At 39.7% G+C, this 22,029-nt stretch overlaps 1 protein-coding gene across 8 annotated transcripts in view; it reads right to left on the reverse strand.

Annotated features, from left to right (window-relative positions):
* Positions 1-22,029, reverse strand: part of LOC121453526 (adenomatous polyposis coli protein) — a 92,634-nt gene that overhangs the window by 65,469 nt on the left and 5,136 nt on the right. The window contains exon 1 of one of the 8 annotated variants that reach the window (XM_041660390.1): positions 2,713-2,756. The exons of the other annotated variants lie outside the window; for them this stretch is intronic. The gene's annotated coding sequence lies outside the window, so the exon portion shown is untranslated. Of the gene's footprint in view, positions 1-2,712; positions 2,757-22,029 lie in introns of those variants that run through there. 8 annotated transcript variants of the gene reach the window in all.

A 22,029-nucleotide genomic window follows, 5' to 3' on the forward strand; every position in this document is an offset into this window, starting at 1 on the left:
ACAAAATCATGAATAGCTTTTAGTTCACAAAATACACTTCTGAATAGTTAATTTATGAATTTCCAAGTAGGTCACATAATTCTAGCTATAAAAGTTAGCAATAAGCAATTTTAAAGACCCCTTTACAAAGCTCAGTGAAATATAGACTATTCTAACTAAAGGGAGATCTTTTCTTAATTTAGTCTTATTTCTCTTAACTTGGAAAAATACTGTAATCTAATATTGTAGAAATGTTTATAATACTAATAAAAATATATACTAATTAATGGGACTGCCAAGATTGTTCGGTGGGTAAAGGTACTTGGCATCAAGCCCAATAGACTGAGTTTGATCCTTGGAACTCCCATGGAGGGAGGAGAGAACCAAGTCCGATAAGCTGTCATGTGACCTCTACATAAACTTCTTGGCAACATGCATGCAAATACACACACACACACACACACACACACACACACACACACACAGAGTAAATATATACATGTAATTTTAAGTTATCAAATCTTTTATAATGCATTCTTATAGTTAAAAACTGGCCAGTAAGTGGTGGTGAATGTCTTTAGGTCTTTAGTCCCAACACTTGGGAGGCAGAAGCAGGTGGTTGCTGTGAGTTTGAGGCCAGCCTGGTCTACAGAGCAAGTTCCAGGACAGCCAAGGCTACACAGAGAAACCCTGTCTCGAAAAACAAAACAAAACAAAACAGAAGTTAAATAAAAGACAAGCTCTTATCCTTACACAGTAGATGACCCGATGACCTTGGATAAAGTCACATACTAGGATAGGAGAACTGTAAAACATATAAAATGAGAATAATGCTACACTCACTAGGTGATTAAATGAGAATACATCTGTAAAAATTATAATTCCATAAACTCAAGAAGTAGACTGAGATGCAAGGGATTGGATAATGTTAGCTATTAAATTTCATTGCCAGTTCAACATGACACCTTTAATCCCAGGTATGGTTTCCATCAGATTTAAAAGCTATCCCAAGTACTTTTAATCCTGACATCCACAATCACATAAAATTAAAATATTAAAAATATTAAGGAATAAAGTTAGGCCTGGCATACTGGCATAGTCTTATAACCCTAGCACTTGGAAGGCTGAGGCAGGAGGAGCCTAAGTTTGAAGTCACTCTTGTACAAAGTAAGTTGGAAGCCAGTCTGGACTACACAATGAGACTTTGTTTTAAAATAAACACAACAAACAGCAAAACAAAACAAAAAATAATAAAACTGTTAATTTTCATTTGTCAATGAAAATCTTGCATAGTATTATTTACTCAGGTATAATTATTTTGAAAAATACTGAGACAAAATTGGAAATTCTATTAAGACAACTACATAAACAACTTAAAAGGAACTATCTTGGAGGAGCATTGATCCTGGAGGGCTTCACAAAGCCATTGCTAGTGTAGCTCCGAGCCTGAAGTGCGGGGGGGGGGGGGGGGGGGGGGGTTGGGTTGCCATAGACATGCACAGGAATAAGGCCAAGACTCATCCGAGACAGACATCTAATGTCATTAAAACACTTTAGACTGAGACTGTATCTTGCGGATACTCACTAAATAGAGATATAGCTAAAATATTTATCTGTAGATTTTATTAAACTACATTAAAAAGTGACAGTAGAGAAATAGAAATTTACATAATAAATATAAGTCATAAATATCAGGCCTATAAAAAATGTATTGTCTGAAATTTTTCACAAAGTAATTTACATTCTAAAGTAATTTGCCCTCGAATGATCTAATTAATGGCATAAGAGCTAGACTAACAAAGGGGAAGACCAAGTTCCATACATAATGTATTAAGACTTCCTATAGGATTTATGTTAAATCAAAGCATTTGACATCTCTTGTGATATAAAATCAAAGTGTTTGATACCCTCCTCTGTCAAAACATTCATAATCTGATATTCCTCCCACTTTAAAAAGGCAGACTATGCATTTTCTCCTCTCTGGGTGTAGTTGTGCGCTGGCCTCCTGTAGACGGACTGAGCATTCCATCTGCTTACTCTCTGCAGTTGTCTACAGCAGAGCCCTGCTGCATCACCACCGAAAGCCACTACCGCTGCATCCTGCCGCTAACAAAGACACAGCTATCTCTGCATCCTATTCTCAACGAGTTCACCTACATGCAGTACGAAAGCGGCACGTTACTACTACTGAACGTTATTTCGCCAGTCAAGCGAAAGATCACTTGGGCTCCGCTTTTTTCCCTCCCGTCCTCGGTAGCCCTTTCCATCAGCTGCAGCTTTGTATGCCCACTCTTGGCGACCACTGCCTGTGCCCTTGTGGCCAAGGAGGAAAAGCAGCCTTTCAAAGGGCTAGGGCTTTCTCTCCTCGCCATGAATATACTCCATTCTTTGTTGTCCTCTACTCGTTTCCTTAGATACTGTTATTCCACTCCACTGTCAACAGGCATTATAAAAAACAAAACGGCTTTCTCCTGGCTCCCCTTACCACTTCTACCCCTCCCCCTTTCTTCCTCTTCTGTCAAAATCCCAGGATCAGAAGCACAGGAAATCCATCTCCTGTGCTGCAGTGGGGGGTGGGGGAGAGGAGTGGGACGACGCCCCTGCCTCCTAGGCTTGGCATGTGGCAGTAGACCCTGTGCCAAGGAAAGGTCATCGGTTTAAGGCAGTCCATGAGAAAACCACCTCCTCCCTCTCCCCTGCAGCAAACCGGGCTATCGCAGCTCCAGCACCTACCCCATATTCGAGCCCGGCAGCACCTCCATTCTGTCTCCAGTGACACCCCGGCAGGCTGCGCCAATACAGCCACATGTCGGTCACGTGTGTCTGCGCCCAGCCAATCCGCTGGCTCCAGACTGGAATGGGGAGCGCCCTGGTCAGCATCCAGCGGATTACACAGCTGCTTCACGCTTCTGACCTGCTTCACAGCAGGGCAGAGACCCACCCCACTGCACCGCACTGTCCAGCCGGACACCCCTACCTTGGCAGCCCGGGTTAGCTGACACTCAAAACCACAGGTCCACAGGGTGGAAAGCCCCTCATGGGATGCGGGATACTGACGGTGGGAGGGGCAGTAAATTAGATTTCATTCTCATGATTGACATGCAGCAGAGAAACAGAATTCTAGTCAGTGATTTACAATGAATAATCTGACATTATAAATCATTAACTTGTTCAGTAGATTAACTCTAATTACGACTGTATTTAGGACAGTTACCAGAAAAGCCATGATGACAAAACACAGTGACTTGTGTCTGACCTCAGAGTTCCAGCCTGGGCTAAATGTTTTTGCTCCTCTCTCGCCCTCTAACTAGTCAACTGACCTCTCAGTGATTAAATTCCTTCTTTTATTAAACAAGAACAAGCATAAAATAGGAGTTAGTATAAGCAGGGTGTATTTAAAGCACTCCTAGGCATACAGGGCAAGCTGTTAATTACCACTGATCCTACTGCATACTCCACATTTACTGATTTATGTGTGAGAAGGGCAAGATTCACATTAAGTTCTAGCTTAAAAGTCTGATTTAAGCTTTGTTTTAAACAAGAAAATTTTTTTCAAACAAATATTTCTAAGACAGGGTCTCGCGTGCCAAGCTAGCACAGCACTTAAAAGAGCCAGGGATGACCTTGAACTTCTGCCTCCACAAAGGCTGGGACTAAAGGTGTGTGTGTGTATGCCACCACCCACGGTTTAGGCAGAGTTAGATCCTAAACTCAGGGCTTCTTATAGGCTAGTCAAGCACTCTACCTATGAAGCTACATCCCTTCCCTAGCCCCATCTACTGAAGTTTTAAAAATAAACTAAAATTTAGAGTTCTAAATGAAGTATATTTACTATAATTTCTTGCATTTTTTTCAAATAAAATGACAAGAAGCTACTAAGTATCATTTTTGAGGCAATTCCCGTTTATAAAACATTACACACAGAAGAAAATTAGGGGCTAGTGGGAGTGTGGTGGTAAGAACCACACTGCTGTGGCACCCCATGTGCCTGCTCACGTGGCCTGTAACTCCAGCTCCAGGGGAATATGACTCCCTCTCCAGGCCTATCAACTGGTAATGCACTCATGTCACAGAACCACACACAAATACACAATAAAAATTAAATCTTAAAAAGGATAACACACAACAAAATAGGGATATTCTTTTGAAGGTCAGAATATGGGAGGGATTTCTAATTTTCTTTTGGGCTTTGGGTCTTTTTCCCTCTATTAGTCTCTATAAATACCTAATATGCTGTATATATTTGCTGTATGTAAGTCAGGACTTCCACACTGACCACAATATAACTGTAATTAGAATTATATACTAAAATCTTAAACATATTTAGAAAGAAAGCCTCATACTGAACAAAGGAAACGTGAATCAACTTGACTCTATTCTAAACATCTTTCCTGAAAGACATGGCTTTACAAAGCCTTTTTTAAGATCTTACTGGAAGTGCATCACTCAGTCTGCAGGACTCATTACACAGTCATCGTCTATGACAAATTCACAATTCCTCATTCAGGATCGGCCTTCCAGAAAGAAAAATTATCTTGCAAAATAAAGAATGCATTTTAAAAGCTCCTCAAAATAACTTAATAGCCTACGAAACAATTATGCCTGTTACTTTTGACTCGGGCTATGAGTGACTTAAGCCATTACTTTAAGAAATGAATTGGTAGTCAAAACTTGTTTAAATTTTAACTACATGTACTAATACTGAAATTAGTCAGTGATTCAGTGGCACGGGGTGCTAAAGAATGACCCCAAGGCCTCCTTACACACAGACCATCAAATGATTAAGTTTCAAAGAAAGCTATGACCATTACATGTTCATAAACCTAGACTGTGGTTCAAGTATAAGAAGTCCAAAGACTTTTTATAGTCACCAGGCTGCCAACTGGATTATTCAATAAAACTCAATTATGATGATGATGATGATGAAGAAGAAGAAGAAGAAGAAGAAGAAGAAGAAGAACCATTAAGCCAGCTTCTTCAAGACTGAATTTTATCTTTAAATAAAAAAAAAAGAACTAACGACAGCATTTCGGGGCTAGGGAGATGGCTCAGGGTTAGAATCACTTGTTGCTCTATCAGGAGAGCTGGACCCTTGATGGGTAGTTCAGACACTTGAAACAACTTTCCAAAGACTCTGATATCTTCTTCTGGGCCCCACAGAGATCCCTATGTACACAAGTGCATGTACTCTCACACAAGCACATGGAGTAATAAAAACTAATAAAGGTAACTTTTATTCAAAATATAACACTGAAATTTTATAGAGACTCGAGATCTTTTTTTTCAAGAAATATTTTTAATTTAAATTTTTACCAGTTTGTTTTTAGTAAATGGCTTAATTTGCAAGTGTTATTAAACAGGGATGCAAATTTTATCTTTGAAAAATTTGAACCTTAAAAAGAATTATGACCAAGCCGGGCGGTGGTGGCGCACGCCTTTAATCCCAGAACTCGGGAGGCAGAGGCAGGCAGATCTCCGAGTTCAAGGTCAGCCTGATCTCCAGAATATTAGTTCCAGGATGGCCAGAGCTACACAAAGAACCATGTCTTAAAAAAATAAAACAAAGAGACCAAATAAGATTAATAGGATTATTAATGTCTTCAACTGTATGTTCTATATTTTATATATTCATTAAACCTGATTTAAGACTCACAGTTTAGAGGCTAGAGAGATAGCTCAGTTGTTAAAGAATGCTTTTCCAGAAGACCGAAGTTCAGTTCCCACTCTCAATGCCTACAACTCCAGCTCTGGGTGATCTCATGCCCTCTTCTGGCCTCAAAGGGCACTCATTCATACAAAGTGTGCGCACACACGAGCGCACACACACACACACACACACACACACACACACGTCTTTTAAAAAACTGAACATTTAAAGAACTGACAAGGATATTAATAAAAGCATTTGAGTTTGGTGAAGTGAGTTAAATCAGTGCTCCTTTTGACAGCTGTAGTTGATTCTTACTTTTTTTTTTAATTTATTTATTTATTAAGGATTTCTGCCTCGTCCCGCAACCGCTTCCCATTTCCCTCCCCCTCCCCCGATCAAGTCCCCCTCCCTCATCTGCTCGAAGAGCAATCAGGGTTCCCTGACCTGTGGGAAGCCCAAGGACTGCCCACCTCTATCCAGGTCTCATAAGGTGAGCATCCAAACTTGGTAACTTCAGTTGTCTCTTTACTGGGGAATTCAAACAAAACAAATTTCTAGCTATAAAGAGATGCAATTCTAGGGTATATAACACCCTTTCCTGGCCTCTGACAGGCACCAATCATGCACATGGTACACAGACATGCATGCAGGTAAAATAAAAAAAAAACTTTGAAAAAATAAAAAGAGGAAGGGTACAATTGAGGCATGTTCAATGGTAGTGCTTATGTCTAGGTTCAATCCTTGTTTCACCAAAACCAAAATGGAACAAATAAATAAATAAAAAGAAAAATATTTATACTGTAAAAATATTCAGCATTATTTATATTACTAAAATGTTAACCTCATATTTCTAACAACAGGCTAGTTAACTGAACTTCTGGTACCTTTCCAAGATGATTAGAATATTGTAGAAGATAACATAATTACATAATTCATGCGGTATTATAAAAATACTGAACATATATATTTTATATATAATGTTTTATATAATTATTATTATATAATACCAACTAACTTTGGGGGGCAGGGGCTGGGGAACAAACCAAGACCTTGTTTATGCATACAGTATATCAACCCAGGTACTGCATTTTCTCTTAACAGTTTTAAAAAAGACCAATTTTAAGCTGGGTGCACACCTTTGATCCCAGCACTCAGGAGGCAGAGGCAGGTGGATCTCTGTGAGTTCAAGGCCAGCTTGGTCTATAGAGAGACTTCCAGGAAATCCTGTCTCAAAAAAACAAAAACAAAATACTTTTGATTATGTGTGTGTCTGTGTATGGATAGGTATGTATGTGTACAAAAAGGGCTGGGGGTACAGCCACTGGAAGATCACTTGTATACCAAGAAAAAGACCCTTGGTTCAGTCCCCAGAAAACAACTCTGCTTCCAAAATCTTACTATGATGGTTCCTTCATAGCCTCCACTGTTAAAGACCCCTCCATGCTAACCGAGTCACTGCCCTCTGCTCCGCCTTCCCACCACACCACGGTGCTATCCTCACGCAGAACACCGGAAATAGAAAACGTTCTACCTACATACTTACTAAGGTGTGTGTCTTCTCATTTCCCAAACCAGAACATAAACTCCATGAGGACCCTGCTGTTCTCTCAGACCTGGAATACCTGGTGTTTCATGTATTCCGTTCAATGTATGAATATGTTGTTATGACATAACAACATAACGATGAACACAACAACAATCCATTAACTTGAACTGAGGCTTGTACAATGTAAGCTTTAATACAAAGGTTAAGGCCAATTTTATATGGCTAAAAGAGGACAGGTTAGGTCATGTCTAGCTTATCAGGAAAAGACTTCAGAGAGCACAGAGTGACAGAACTAGTCCTGAAGGATGCTGGGGCAGAGCGTCTCATCTTACCTGTTAGCTTAAAATTTTAAACTTTATTCTACAGACAATGGAATAAGTATCTCAAATAAGAGGAATGTATGGCAAGAGCAAAGTCTTCAAAAAGCAACGGGACTAGTGTCTCTTCCTACTCAAAAGGGAAAATAATGAGAAATTACAGCCATAAAATTACAGCCAAGTATAATAGTCAAAAGTATTTTCAACTGGAAGAACATGTTTATAGGAATGCTCTATGGACTGCCATAGAAATTTTATTTAGCAACTTTTAAATTTGTGTGTAAGCAAGTAAATTCTTTATTTTTTGTTTTTGTTTGTTTTTCAAAACATCCTGGAAAAGGCAACTAAAAATTCCACGTAGATCTGGGGAGAAGGCTCCACAGGTAGAGCACCTACTGCACAAGACCCAGACCCTGGGTTTGGATATCCACACTAAAAAGCTGAGTTCAGGCCTAAAATCCCAGTGTTGCAAAGTATACAGGAGGAGCCCAGGGGCTTCCTTGACTGATCAATCTAGCTGACTTGGCAAGTCCCAGGTTCAGTGAGACCCTGTGTCATAAAATAAAAAAGGTGGGGGGGGGGGGGGGGGTTGAGGGAGGAAGGAAAGACAGAAGATGCTTGACCTCTGGCCTCCACATGCACCGGCCCACAACACCCCCACCCCATACAAACTAAACCGAGGTTATATCTCACTCTAGTCAGAATGCCAAGGAATCAAAAATACATGCTAGTAAAGATGTGGGAATGCAATGGACACCACGCACAGACGTTTACACACTGTTGATGAGACTGTACAGTCACTACAGAAACCAGCATGGAGGTTTCTCAAAAATAATTAAAACTAGTATCATCAAAGGACTCAGCTATACTTCTCTTGGGTACACACCCAAAGCAACCTGAGTCAGCATACCACCAAGATACTTAAACATTCGTGTTTACTGTTGTAATATTCACAATAGATATGGAATCAGTCTAGCTGTCCACCATAGATAAATGTCGTAAACATACAATGGAGTTTTATTTGGCCATAGGGGGAAAAAAAAGAAATTGTTTCATTTGTGGAGAAATGGGTAGAAGAACTCAAGATCATCACATAAAGAGAAATAAGTCAGACTGACAAATACTTTGTTTTCTCTCATGTTAGTAAAGTACAGAGAGTTTGTGTATGTGTGTGTAGGGGAGAGAGAGAGAGGAGAGAGAAAAGGAAAGAGAGAGTGTAAGGCAGAGAGAGAGAGAGAGAATGTGTGTGTGTGTGAAAGAGAGAGAAAGAGAGAGAGAGAGAGAGAGAGAGAGAGAGAGAGAATATGACATAAAAAGGCAGATTATAGCATGGCTTTAATTCCAGCACTCAGGAGGCAGAGGCAGACAGTTTGAGGCCAACCTGGTCTGCAGAGCAAGTTCTAGGACAGCCAGGGTTACTACACAAAGAAACCCTGTCTTGATACCTCTCCCCCAACAAAAAAGGCAGATTATTTGAGATGGAAGAGTAGTAAGGGAAGGCAAATGTTTCCTCTCATGTAAAATCAATCTATCTATCTATCTATCTCCATCCATCCATCCATCCATCCATCTTCTGTCTATCTGACATGAATACAAAGGAAGGGGCTATTTGAGAGTGAAGAGCACACAGAGACTTGTTTTTGAGAGACTATTCATCGTAGTAAAGCAGGATTAAAATTTCTCATTAATATTTCTTGTCATTATAGGCCAAATGATCCAAGCTTGCTAAATGGAAAACAAATTCTAAACCTTCCCTAATGTAACAAGCCAGTGTCACTTAGAGTAGGAGACGCTGGTTTCCGGACTACTAAAGGTAGTACTTAATGTGCGGATTTCATTTCATTCCAGGGCAAGAATGGTCACTAACAAATGGGTTCATATGAGTGTTTGATATTACATTCCAGAGAGACGAGGACGAATGAATCCAATGCACCTAGTATATGCGAACCCTCTTTCACATCAGGTACTGTGACCTTTCTTGGTGCTGGGGACTGGCTGCTTCTGAATGCTAGACAATGTTTTCTACCACTAAAGTACACTCCCCATCCAGACTAATGTTTTTAAAACAGAAACATTCATTTTCTAAGTCTTTTAAAATGTATTTTGTAAAGGTATCCAAAGTCAGGTAGAATTTATTGAAACACTACATAGGTTCTTTTATAGAAGCCAAAAGCAAGATTCAAGAATTGTACTAAATTTCATTTCACATTCAAATACCTTTCCCAACTAATAACAACAACTATCAAAAAGTCTCTTGATCTTAAACTATCCTATACCTCTGGTAGTATGAAAAGTGCCTTTTCTTAACATTTCCCCAAAGTTCTGCTATTAAAACAAAACAAAATCGTTCAATAACAGGTGGGGCAGAAAAGGGGCACCTTTCCAAGTGCTCTCCATGGCTGAGAATACAAAGTTCTTTTTTACAGAGAGAGAGAGAGAGAGAGAGAGAGAGAGAGAAGAGAGAGAGGTATCAGCTGAAGTGATAACCAACCTAGCTGAACTTGAGACTACATAAAATCTCATCAGCCTACATGTGGGAGGCCTGGCATTTTCCCTCTACCTTCTAAAATAGGGGAAACCAAACAAACAAACAAGTAACTCTATTCTGGCCCTAAGAACAATAAGTCATTTGTAAACTCTGAAAGCACAAAGGAAGTAGTTCTTTAGCCTGGGCAACAGAAGGAAGTGGCAGTGGCACTCATACTGCTCAGGAACAGCGCTGGCTACTTCGCTTTACATTTATAACTACAGACATGAAAGGAGAGTCAACCCTGGCCTAGAAGGACGACTCTATTTCCTACTCTGAGCTTTGCATGTCTCCTCAAACCTGTAACAAATCTATTTTTACTCCTTATGATAGGCTCAGTTAATGACCAACTTCACTGAGAATATAAAAGCAATTAGCTTTCCAGGTACAACAGGGCACATATGCACTCATAACAACTGTAACAGCATGCACAGACCTGCACACGCTCTAGCCAAACAAAATCCCAACAGAGAGCACGTGCACACTGTGTGTGTGTAAGAGAGAGAGAGAGAGAGAGAGAGAGAGAGAGAGAGAGAGAGAGATCCCACCACTAGCAGCTGAGGAGCTAGTAACATCTGATGGCTACTGGGAGAGAGAGAGTCAGCTATTTGTTTTTTAATAATGTGACCTATTGGGCTGATCACACACCAGAGCATGCCCCAATCCTAATACTAGCAGGGTAACACAAGCTGGCCTTGATGAAGAAATGTGACATTATTAATAAAAACCAAGAGACAAATACTGGGGTTCAGACTGAAGGTCAGAAAAGCAAAACAGCAGCTGGGTCATGGTGGCACATGCCTTTAATCCCAGCACTCAGGAAGGCAGAGGCAGGCAGAGCTCTCTGAGTTTGAGGTCAGCCTGGTCTACAGAGTGAGTTCCAGGACAGTCAGAGATACACAGAGAAACCCTGTCTTGAAAAAAAGAAAAGAAAAGAAAAGGAAAGAAAAGAAAAAAAAAACCCAGCCAGCCACAGGCTCTTTACCTCTACTTCAGTCTGAAATGGTGATCCTGCCTTCCAGAATCTCAGAATGAGACTGTGTCTAAGAGCTGTCTCTTCCTGTCTTATAGTCCTCTCTAGAGCTGGGATTAAAGGTGTGCACCATTACCTGGTCTGTAAGGTTGACCAGTAGGGTTGTTTTACTCTCTGATCTTCAGGTAAGCTTTATTTATTAAAATATAAATGAAATCTCACTACAGAGGAAGAAGAAAAGAAAGAAGCAATAACACAGGTGGGTGAGAAGGGATGGAAAGGTTGAGGGGAACAAACATGTTCAAAATATATTGTATGAAATTCTCAAGAATTAATATAATTATTTAACAATAAAAAGCTATTGGAGAAAAACTACTTACATAATCTGCCAGACATTACACACATTTGTAATGATATCTGAAGCATATCTTTTCCTGGAGAGACATAAATGACTCTTTTATCCAGATTCAGACCAAAGATTCCACCCAAGCTCAGCTAGGCTGTACCAGTGAGTTTACTGGACTGCTTATAAGAGAATGAGCAAGAAGTAACTAGGCAGTTGGACCACTGAAAGTACCAGTCCTCGCTGTGGGGGAACAAGCTAGGTCTGGTGGGCATTACAGAAATGGTGACATGAATTTCCAACACAGAGCTGTGACCCTACAAAGCCTGTTCCAACCAAGTTAAACACTGACCAACCAAGTATATGTTAGGAACAAGCAAACAAAAAGGGCCACTAGCATATAAATAGCCAGCCTCTTTCCCACTCTGCTCTGACTTGGTGAATTCTTACTGCCAACAACTAGAAGTCAACCTTCCAACTCATGCACACTCCAGCACTCCCCAGACAGTATGCAGCTGGCAATAGTGGGTGGGGACTGGAACCTCATCATCACCACAGACCCAGCTGCCTACTCCTGTTTTTTTTTTTCCATTTGTTCCAGTTATTTTCTCATCAAAATTGCCCCCCCCCTCCGCCTCAGCCTATCAAGTGCTGCGATTCCAGGCATGAGTTTTGTTCTATGGCCGTGAGTGTGGGCTGCCCTCCCTCTTAAGTTCCCTTGCCCCATAAATGGTCCACACCTGAGAAAAACTACAACTACTCTTCATCTGGCTAGTCTTTTCTCCCAAATCAGCCTCTCCTTTCCTATTGGCTCATTCTCACACACACCCTAGAATTACTAATCTTTACAAATCCCTCCTTGATCTCAAACTTCTTTCAAAGAATACCAAACTATGTTACACTAAATCTCAAATTGGCGTTTCTATCTTAACCTTATCCCCTGAATACTCAACATGATATTTCACTCAGCTGCATGAAATATGAACGAAATAAACACGTGATTCAGTCTTTCCTGTCATCACACCCTCTTACAACTGGCTATTTCAAGCTCTTCTCTAAAAATTACTTTGGGTGTGCATATGTGTGTGCACATGTGTTTGAAGGCCACAGTTAATGTTCAATACCTTCTTCAACCTTATTTTTTGAGACAGGGTCTCTCACTGAACCTGGAGCTCGCCAAGGATGCTCTGCGTCTCCTCACCAGCATGAGGATTACAGGTGCACACTGCCATGTCTGGCTTTCTACACTGCTGCCGGGGAATCTCAGCTCAGATCCTGATGTTTGTGTGGTAAGTACTATACTGACACTCACCCCCCCCCCCCCCAGCCCATCAAAAGCTTCTTTGGATAATAATAATTTTCTCCCAATTCCATTTTATAGTGTGGCAGCCTTATTCTTCCACACTAATCTGGCAGCCTAATTATCACAGCATTTTAAATTGATAGAGAATATAGTTAAAATTCACATCTTTATGATGGCTATCTTAGGTGTCAACTTGACTGAACTAGAGGATACCCAAATATCTGGTATTAATTTTTGAGTGTACCGATGGGATTTTTCTAGAAGAGACTGGTATCTCAATCAATAGATAGTAAAGATCTATAATATATGATATCTATACATAATAGCTCCTGCTCTGGTCTCTCTTGACTGCTTACTCTGGAACCAGTCATAGTGTCCTGAGGATACTTCAGTAACCCTGCAGAGAAGCCAACATTAAGGGCCCAGACCAACACCAACCTGCCAATCAGTAAGTGAGCAAGTGAACTCGGAAGTGAATTTCCTAGCTCCAGCCACATTGACAAAAACTGCTTATGTGGGTAAGCAATTAGCAATTATGCTGGTAATTAATTTCCAGTGCAAATTCCTTACAATGGCTGCCTATATAGCTAGCAACTGAGCTGCTCCAGCCAGATCTTTCTGTTACCACTATGGGGCCACTTTTAAACTCCAAGCCAGTCAGATTTCCAAGAGAAATCTATGTGAGCAGAGACTGTATTCAATCATCTGTTTCATAGTGTTTGTTGTACTGCAAAGAAGTTATCAATGAAAATCTTAAGTACATCAATTCTTGAATGCTAATGTTCTAATAATATAATTTCTGCCTTCCAAAAGAATACTCATAGTATGTGGGATAACTTAAAAAGGTAGACAAAACTGATTTCCTCTGCTTCTGTGGATAGTTAGGAAGCAAGTATAGGAGATTTACTTTTATTTTATAGACACATACTTGCAGTTTTCAAATGTGTACTGCATGCATACAGTATCTATTCAAATACAAAAAAAAAAAACCTGAAGTCTGTCTCTTGACAAAGATGAATTCTTTTATGTTTAGAATAGGAATAATGCTAACTGGGGGAGATAGCATAATTGGTAGAGTGCTTATCTTACCCCAGAACCCACATCTAAAAAGCTGGGTATGGTGATGTGCTTGTAATCCCAGCTGGTGGAAAGACAGGTCAAGTGGGTCCCTGAAACCCACTGTCCTGCCAAGCTAGCCTATTTGGCAAGCTTCAAGTCACTGATGGCATCTGAGAAATGGCAACTGAGGCTATCATCATCTCCACACGCACATATGTGCACCACCACATAGGAACATGTGTACATACTCAGTGGGAGGAGCTTCAAGTTACTTTAGTTAGCTTTTAGTCTGAAATCATTTTCATTACCCCTCCTCTCTCTCCTTCCTAGTGCTAGGGGTTGAACACAGGGCCTTGTACCTGCTAGACAAGTTTCCATCATTGTGTATCTTGGTGGGTTGGTGTGTTTAAACCTATTATAAGGTTTAAGGTCAATAAGCAAGTGTTACAATTCTGGAAACATCCAAGGTAATATAACAAGAAATGATCTATATTGGCTAATCTAAGTGTGATCTGAGTTTTAAATGTCTGTGTCTAACTCTTTTTATAGAAAAGTTACCTGAAAGAGGGGTTCCATATATTACGTCAGGAAATACATTTAAGAAGCATAAAATATGGTATGCCTTTATCTTGTAGACTTGCAAGTAAATCAATCAGGCAGAAGTCAATGCTTTGTCCTAACCTAATTAAAACTGCTGTGGTGTTTGAATAAGAATGTCCCATAGGCTCATGTATTTGAATGCTTTGAAAGTGGCACTACTTGAGAAGGATTAGGAGGTGTGACCTTGCTGGAGTAGGTGTGACATTGTTGGAGGAAATGTATCACTGGGGGTGAGCTTTGAGGTTTCAAAAGCCTGAGTCAGGTCCAGTGTCTCTCTCTTCCTGCTGCCTGCAGATCCAGATCCAGAACTCTTAGCTACCTCTTCAGCACCATGCTTTTTGCTGCCAAGTTCCCTGCATCACCCTCTGAAAACTGCCCCAGTTAAATGCTTTCTTTTATAAGAGTTGCTTTGGTCATGGTGTCTCTTCACAGCAATAGAATACTGACTAAGACAGCTGTCAAATTTGAGTTCAGGTTTCCATTCTCTAAGAACCAACGGCAATTAATTCTCATATAAATAAAAAATATATTTATTTATCATCAAAATATTCTTATACCAATGGTGGGTGCTTAATTTCAATAAAAATGACAAACAGTGAGTATACATCTACGAGGTAAGAATTAAATTGCATAAAATACTCAAAGTAATAAACTGGAAGCCTCTGCTACAATAATCATAGGGCCTTTGACAGCCAGTATAAAACAAATAAAACATTTTAATTTACAACTCAGTAAAATCCCAGCACTAGGGAGACAGAGGCAGGTTTGAGGCCTCTGGTGAATTTGAGGCCAGTCTGGTTTACAAGAAAGTTCTAGGACAGCCAGAGCTGTAACACAGAAAAACCCTGTCTGAAAACAAACAAACAAACAAAGTGATGCTGAACACCTGTTACAGAAGGTGGAAAGCCATTCTTTCAGTTCAGTCCTCAACATACTTACAATATTTAGTGAACAAGTTATTGACTACATATAACTTTCTGTCAAAGATCTATCTAATTCTATCTTAAATCACGGGCTCTGATCCCTCTTCTGACCACCTCAGGCTCCTGAAAACTTACATACACCTCAGACACATACCCAAAAAATTAAATGAATGAAGTATTTAAATAATAACAATTTTAAGAGTTTTGTCCACTGTAACACTTTCCAATCCTTAAATTTGCTTCAATGGATATATATCCATTTAATATAATTATATTTATATAATAATATATATTAATATTATATATATAATATATATATAGTTGTTGTTTTTCAAGACAGGGTTTCTCTATGTAGTTTTGGAGACTGTCCCAGAACTCCCTCTGCAAACCTGACTATCCTTGAACTGGCCTGTCCCTGACTCCAGGGTGCTGGAAATAAAGGCATGTGCTACTACTGCCCAGCCAGATAATATATTCTTAATTGCTGTCAATATGTACATTAATGTTAGAGAAAACACAGGAGAAATGTGTTTGAAGTACGAAACTATTGAAAGACAACCAGAATATTATAAAATACATCAGATTTTTTCTGACCTTAAACTACAGCAAAGACAGAGAATTTAAAAGAATGAAGTGGGTAGACTGTTACTGGCTAATTAAATAAGGTACTAAAACCACACTCCAGTGTTTACAAAAGAATGTAACAGGAAAAGTGAGCATTATCCTTGTCAGTCAAGCATGACAAGATTTTGAAAATAAGATAACAGGATCCCTAATTAAATACATTAAATGCTATGATAGAGTAATAGTATCATCTGTTCCTTTTCTGAGGTACTTAATCTAACATAACTGCTGCTTTACTGTTTAAGTAAAAATCTTTAGAAAATATACAAGTTGAACAATCTGAAAACCACAAATCCAACTTTCCATAAATCCAGTACTTTTTTAAGTGCCAACATGACTTGGGAAATTAATACTTGGTCTCATGTAACAGGTCACAGTCAGAATACAAACTGATGTGCTAATGTACAAAATACACAGCTCAGTGTGTGCTTAACACGGCATTAGGCCCAGGGTCTGGTCCCAGCACAGTCAGAAGAATATATGTGTATGTACATACACACACCTTGAGGTATATGAGAAATATAAACTGATTCATGTTTGGACTTGAGTCCCATCCTCAAATTATGCACATACAAATATTGCAAAGTCCAAGAAAGACAAAAATCCAAAATACGACTAGTCTCAAGCATTCTGGATAAGGAATACTCAACCTGTGTGGCAGGCCAGGCCAAGGAACAGCCTGGAAAGTAACAGCTGCCAAGACTGAAGGGTGAGACTGACTCATACCTGAATTCAGTCAGGTAGCAGACTTTTAAGAAATTAAACACACTCACTAATTCATGAGGTCTAAAATTAACTGCACTGGCAACTAAGTAACCAAGGTGCATTACCCATTGAATGGATCTTAAAAGACACTGAGAATCATCATCTTGCTGTGCCTAGCAAGTGGGATAGGGCAGAAAGGCACTTCAGGAACAATGACAAAGGCATTGACTTCACACAGTGTAAATAGGTGGGTAAGATGGCCGAGCACAGAGCAATTCCAAGTTATCACCCAGTGTTCTGAATGCAAGTGAACAAATCTGAAACAAACAGGAAGCAAAGACACCATAATCAACACGGATCTTCAAGTTAGTATACCCATTTGGCAGATAAGAAAAAGAATAAGCGCCGGGCGGTGGTGGTGCACGCCTTTAATCCCAGCACTCGGGAGGCAGAGACAGGCGGATCTTTGTGAGTTCGAGGCCAGCCTGGTCTACAAGAGCTAGTTCCAGGACAGGCTCCAAAGCTACAGAGAAACCCTATCTCGATAAAACAAAAAACAAAAACAAAACAAAACAAAAAAAAAAAAACAAAGAAAAGAAAAAGAATAAGGCAAAATTCAGAAATTCTAAGCTTCCTTCCAAGAGGGCTGTTTCTGTATTTTTTTTTTTGATGCATCAATTTAATGGCAGAAATGGATGGCATCTCATGCTAAAGGCTATGAAGAATATCAAGTCAAATAACTATAAAACATGAATATAATTCTAAATTCCCAGCATAACTTTTTAAACAAGGAAGACTGCCAACCAATTTGAAGTTGACAATTTCTTTTTTCTTTTTGGTTGGTTTTTCGAGACAGGGTTTCTCTGTGTAACAGCCCCAGTTGTCCTGAAACTAGCTCTGAAGATCAGGCTGGCTTCAAACTCACAGAGATCCACCTGCCAATCCCTCCTGAATGCTGGGATTAAAGTCATGTGCCACCACTGCCCAGCAAGCATAGAATTTCTAAACTGAAAGTTTGACTTCCATTTTAAACTAAATAAATCCAAATACAAATTATGCATTTTTATAGATGTGTTAAGATTTAAAACTCTTATTTTATCCCTGAAAAAGAAATTCACAACCCCCAGGGATGCCAAGATGCCTCCGTGGGTAAAGGGGCTTACATCCAAGTCTTACAACCTGAGTTTGATCCCAGGGACACACATAGTGGGAGGAGAGGACTGATGCCCCCAAGGAATTCTTGGACCTCCATATGCTTGTGCAGTGATATTCTGTTTGTGTTTTAACAAATAAAGCTTGCCTGCCGATCAGAGTGCAGAGCTAAGCCACCAGAGGCCAGGGAGTGGTGGCACACACCTTTAGTTCCAGGACTAGGAAGAGAGAGAACCTCTGTTCTCTCCACCCTGGGCTACACAAGATTGAATCCCTCTAAAAGAGAAACAGAGCTCACACAAAGGTGATCCCAACCCTTCAATCCCAGCACTAGGGAGGTGGAGACAGAAGTGCCATGGCTGGGCAGAGAGGAATACAAGGTGGGAGGAGTTGGGAGCTCAGTGCAGTCTGAGGTTTGGTGGAGACAGATGCAGTCTGAGGACAGGATTGCACCTTCAGTCTGAACATTGGTAGTGATAAAAGAACTCTCTAGTGGCTGGTAGCTCTGCTTCTCTTATCTTCAGGCAAGCTTCATTTGTTAACACAAAGTATCACTACATGCATGCTATGACCAAGACGTATACTCACACTCTTAGATAAATACATGTAATTTAAAAAAAAAAATCACATCTCACATTAATTACTGAAAATAAACTCAACTTCTAGCACAACCATTAAAGGACAATTTGTTTGCAGACCTTGTCAAATCAATTCATGTCCTTTGCAAACTTGTAGAATCCTACTTTACAATGTAAGATTACATCCTGCCAGGTCAAAAGGACAACGCCTGTTCCAGCGACACACAATCAGATGTGATATCCCGCCTCCCTTCCCACAGGTAACAGGAACTAGCCTGGCAAATAATACACTTTAGAGCAGGGAGGAGGTGGCTCAGGCTTCTAATTCCAGAGGCAGGTGGGTCTCTATGAGCTACAGGCAGCCAGGGCTATGCAGACACTGTCTTTAAAAAAAAGTGGTATTACAAAACAATTACATGTTAATTTTTACATTTCTCGGGTCTCTCATTTATGCTACAAAGAGATGAACACAAACGAGTAACACACTAACACAGGAATGTTTAGTCTTCTTTGGACAAGTTGTCAAATGTCTGCACTTCTACTTGTAGAAATGGGGTATCAGGCATTTCAGACCAACTATCTCTGAAAATAATTTTAAAAGTGAGATATTAAATAATCTTTTTTGGGGGGATTCAAAACAGGGTTTCTCAGTAGCTTTGGAGCCTGTCTTGTATACAAGGCTGGCCTCGAACTCAACGGAGATCTGCCTGCTTCTGCCTCCTGAGTGCTGAGAATAAACATTTAATGCTGCCTGCACTTCAAAGATGGGGAGCCAAACAGAGTCCCAGACGAAGTGCCAACTAAAGTAAAAACCTCTTTGCCTTCGGCTGAGGTTTTCATGGGCCCTTCATTTGAAGAATAAGACAAGAGACCATATTGTGTTTTTCATTCCAACAAATACCTGAGTAATTAACACAGATACAAGATAACCTAGTGGTCCCACCACTTTATGACTCTAGAGAGCGGCACAGATAGTGGATGTACAGTAAAGGAAGCAGCTCATCTTATGACCCAAAAAGCAAAGTGGCATCAACACCAACATCTCATAGCTGACCTCCTAACAGTACGACCTTGGGACCACGCCTTTGCCACATGGACCTTTGTAGGACACTCCCCTCATTCAAATTATAACAGAAATCATGAACTCTGGCACCACACATAAAGTTAACAATGTGAAATTGATGAAGGTGATTTTATAAGTCCCAGACTCTTGATGACACCAAATAAAAACCTTCATAAAAAATGTTAGCATTATCTTATACAACAAATTATTTCTCCAACAGATTCACATAAATTTACAAATATTGGAGTTAGATTATGATTTCCTAATTATTTTACTTAAGAAGTTAGCAGTTAAACTTACGTGTGTGTAACTGCAAAGGTTAAAAAATTAGAGATTTGAAAAACACATTGAGGCTGTAAAATAACCTAAATTAAGCACTTACTTGATGAGTAACCAAATAGTAGATATAGGTGAATAAAATAGGAACTTTAAGGATAAAGCCTTAAGACAACATAGGAGGGATCAGGGCACACGAGAGGCAGGAAGATCTGCACATATTACTGCAGAATCCTGCTAAGGGCAAAAGCGAATACTGAGGTAAAGGTGGTACTTGAAGGCCTCTGGCTGACAAATGTGTGGCACTGATAAGAATGGATCCAAAGCCGAATCATTGATGATAGAGCAGGAGACAATGTTAAAAAGTTTTCCTTCCTTCAAAGGAATATGACAAAATGATTTTAAAATTTTAGAGTCATGGTGTCAGCTAGCTGTGGTGGCACACACCTTTAATTCGAGCACTCGGAAGGCAAAGGCAGAGGCAGAGGCAGAGGCAGGTAGATTTCTGTGAGTTTGAGGTCAGTCTGGTCTACAGAGTGAGTTCCAGGACAGGCTCCAAAGCTACAGAGAAACCCTGTCTTTGAAAACATGTAAATAATAATAGCAATAAAGAGAATGAGCCAACATAAAGCAACAATCAATCTAGAACGTATTTTAACAAGTAACTGCTAACCTAGCGTTCTGTAGCAAAAACATCCTTCAAGAATGGAAAAGTAAAACCTTTTCAGGCGGACAGGAGGACATTCTAAAGGATGTGTTTCAGATTCTTTAAGATAAATAAAAAGGATCCTAAACAGACGTTTAGAGGAAACCTAAAACCAGTAAATACATGTGTTACGCTAAACAATACTGATGGTGGAAGAAAACAGTAACAGTGACTGAGATGGCTCAGTTGGTAAAGAACTTGTCCAGCAAGACGATGGTCATGGAGTTCTCTGAGGCTCACTGGGTGCTAGCCTAGGCTAATAGGAAGCCCTCTGGAGCTCAGGTCCCAGTGAGATCCTGTCTCAACCAAGGTAGAAGACCCCAGACAGATGCCAGAGGCCAACTTCTGACCTCCACATTCACCTGTGCACACAGATGAGGAACCAAGGACAGGGGTGCAGCTCAGTGGTAGAGCTTACCTAGTCTGTATAAAGCACTGGGTTCGATCCCCAGTAAGGAGAGGAAAGAGGGGACGAGAAAGAGAAAAGAGAAATTTAGTTAGTAACACCTTTAGTAAAAACCTTTCCACAAAGAAAAACACCCCCACAGCCCTGATGCTTTCTCTGCTGGATTAAAACAAACATTCAAGGAAGAAATAATTCCAACTGTGCAGAGCAGAAATGAGGGTCTATTTATTTTACAAAGTTAGTGTAACAGTGATTTGAAATCCTGACAAGGACAACACAGATCATCTCACTTCAGTAGATCCTTTCGTGACTTTTACCAATACTTCGTTAACTCAAGTCCTTTCCCAACCTATCTAGAGCAATGAGCTTTATTACCTATTTATTATTTTATTTACTTCAAAGCCTAAACATGACCTGCGCACAGATGCACACTCTTTGTTGTCTATATTCTCTTCTAAAATGTAAGTTCAGAAAGAACACAGGCTATTTGATTCTCCGTTCTTACCACCCCGCTTACACAGCAGGGCCTCAAAAATAGTTGGGTTTTGTTTGCTTTGTTTTCTGGGGTGCTGGAAATCAAACCCAGAGCCCTGCACATCTAGACAAGAACTTTACCTAAAACGCTTATTACATGAGTGGTATTTGTGTTTAGATTTGCTGACTAAGAAAACAGTGAACTGTACATTTTACAAGTTCTGCATCTTTGAATTTAACTGACAGTAGATTAGAAACAACTGGAAAGAAACCTTCTATTTGTACTGCACACATGGCCTTTCTTGTCAGTGTTATCTAAACAACACAATTTAAATACCATTAACACTCACTAGGTACACATAAGTGTCTCTCATCGAAAATATTTTAGATTAAAAAATATTCAGATTTTTGGATATTTGCATATGCATGAGCTATCCTAGGAATGTTAAGTCTAAACATAAAATTCATTTATGTTGCATACAGACACCTTATTCATTTAACTTGAGATAGTATATATATTTTTAATGTGCCCACATTTTGACTGTGACTTGTCAGATGAGGTTGTAAGTGGAATTTTCTACCTGTCATGTTGATGCTCAAAAAAATTAATATTTTAGAGCTTTTCAGATTTCAGTTGTTTGTATCAAGGGATGTTAAATTTGCATTATTAGCAATCTAAAGATGATTTAAAGTATTTGGAAGGATGTACAGATTATATGCAAATACTATCATACTTATTTAAGAGTCTCGGTCATCCATGGAAGGTCCAAAATCAAATCTTTCTTGGATGCCAAAGAATGAATTACAAGAACGTCATACACGTGC

This window comes from Microtus oregoni, unplaced genomic scaffold (assembly GCF_018167655.1).
Source record: "Microtus oregoni isolate MIOR12 unplaced genomic scaffold, Mior012 000011F_ref0000422, whole genome shotgun sequence".
NCBI classification, from domain to species: domain Eukaryota; kingdom Metazoa; phylum Chordata; class Mammalia; order Rodentia; family Cricetidae; genus Microtus; species Microtus oregoni.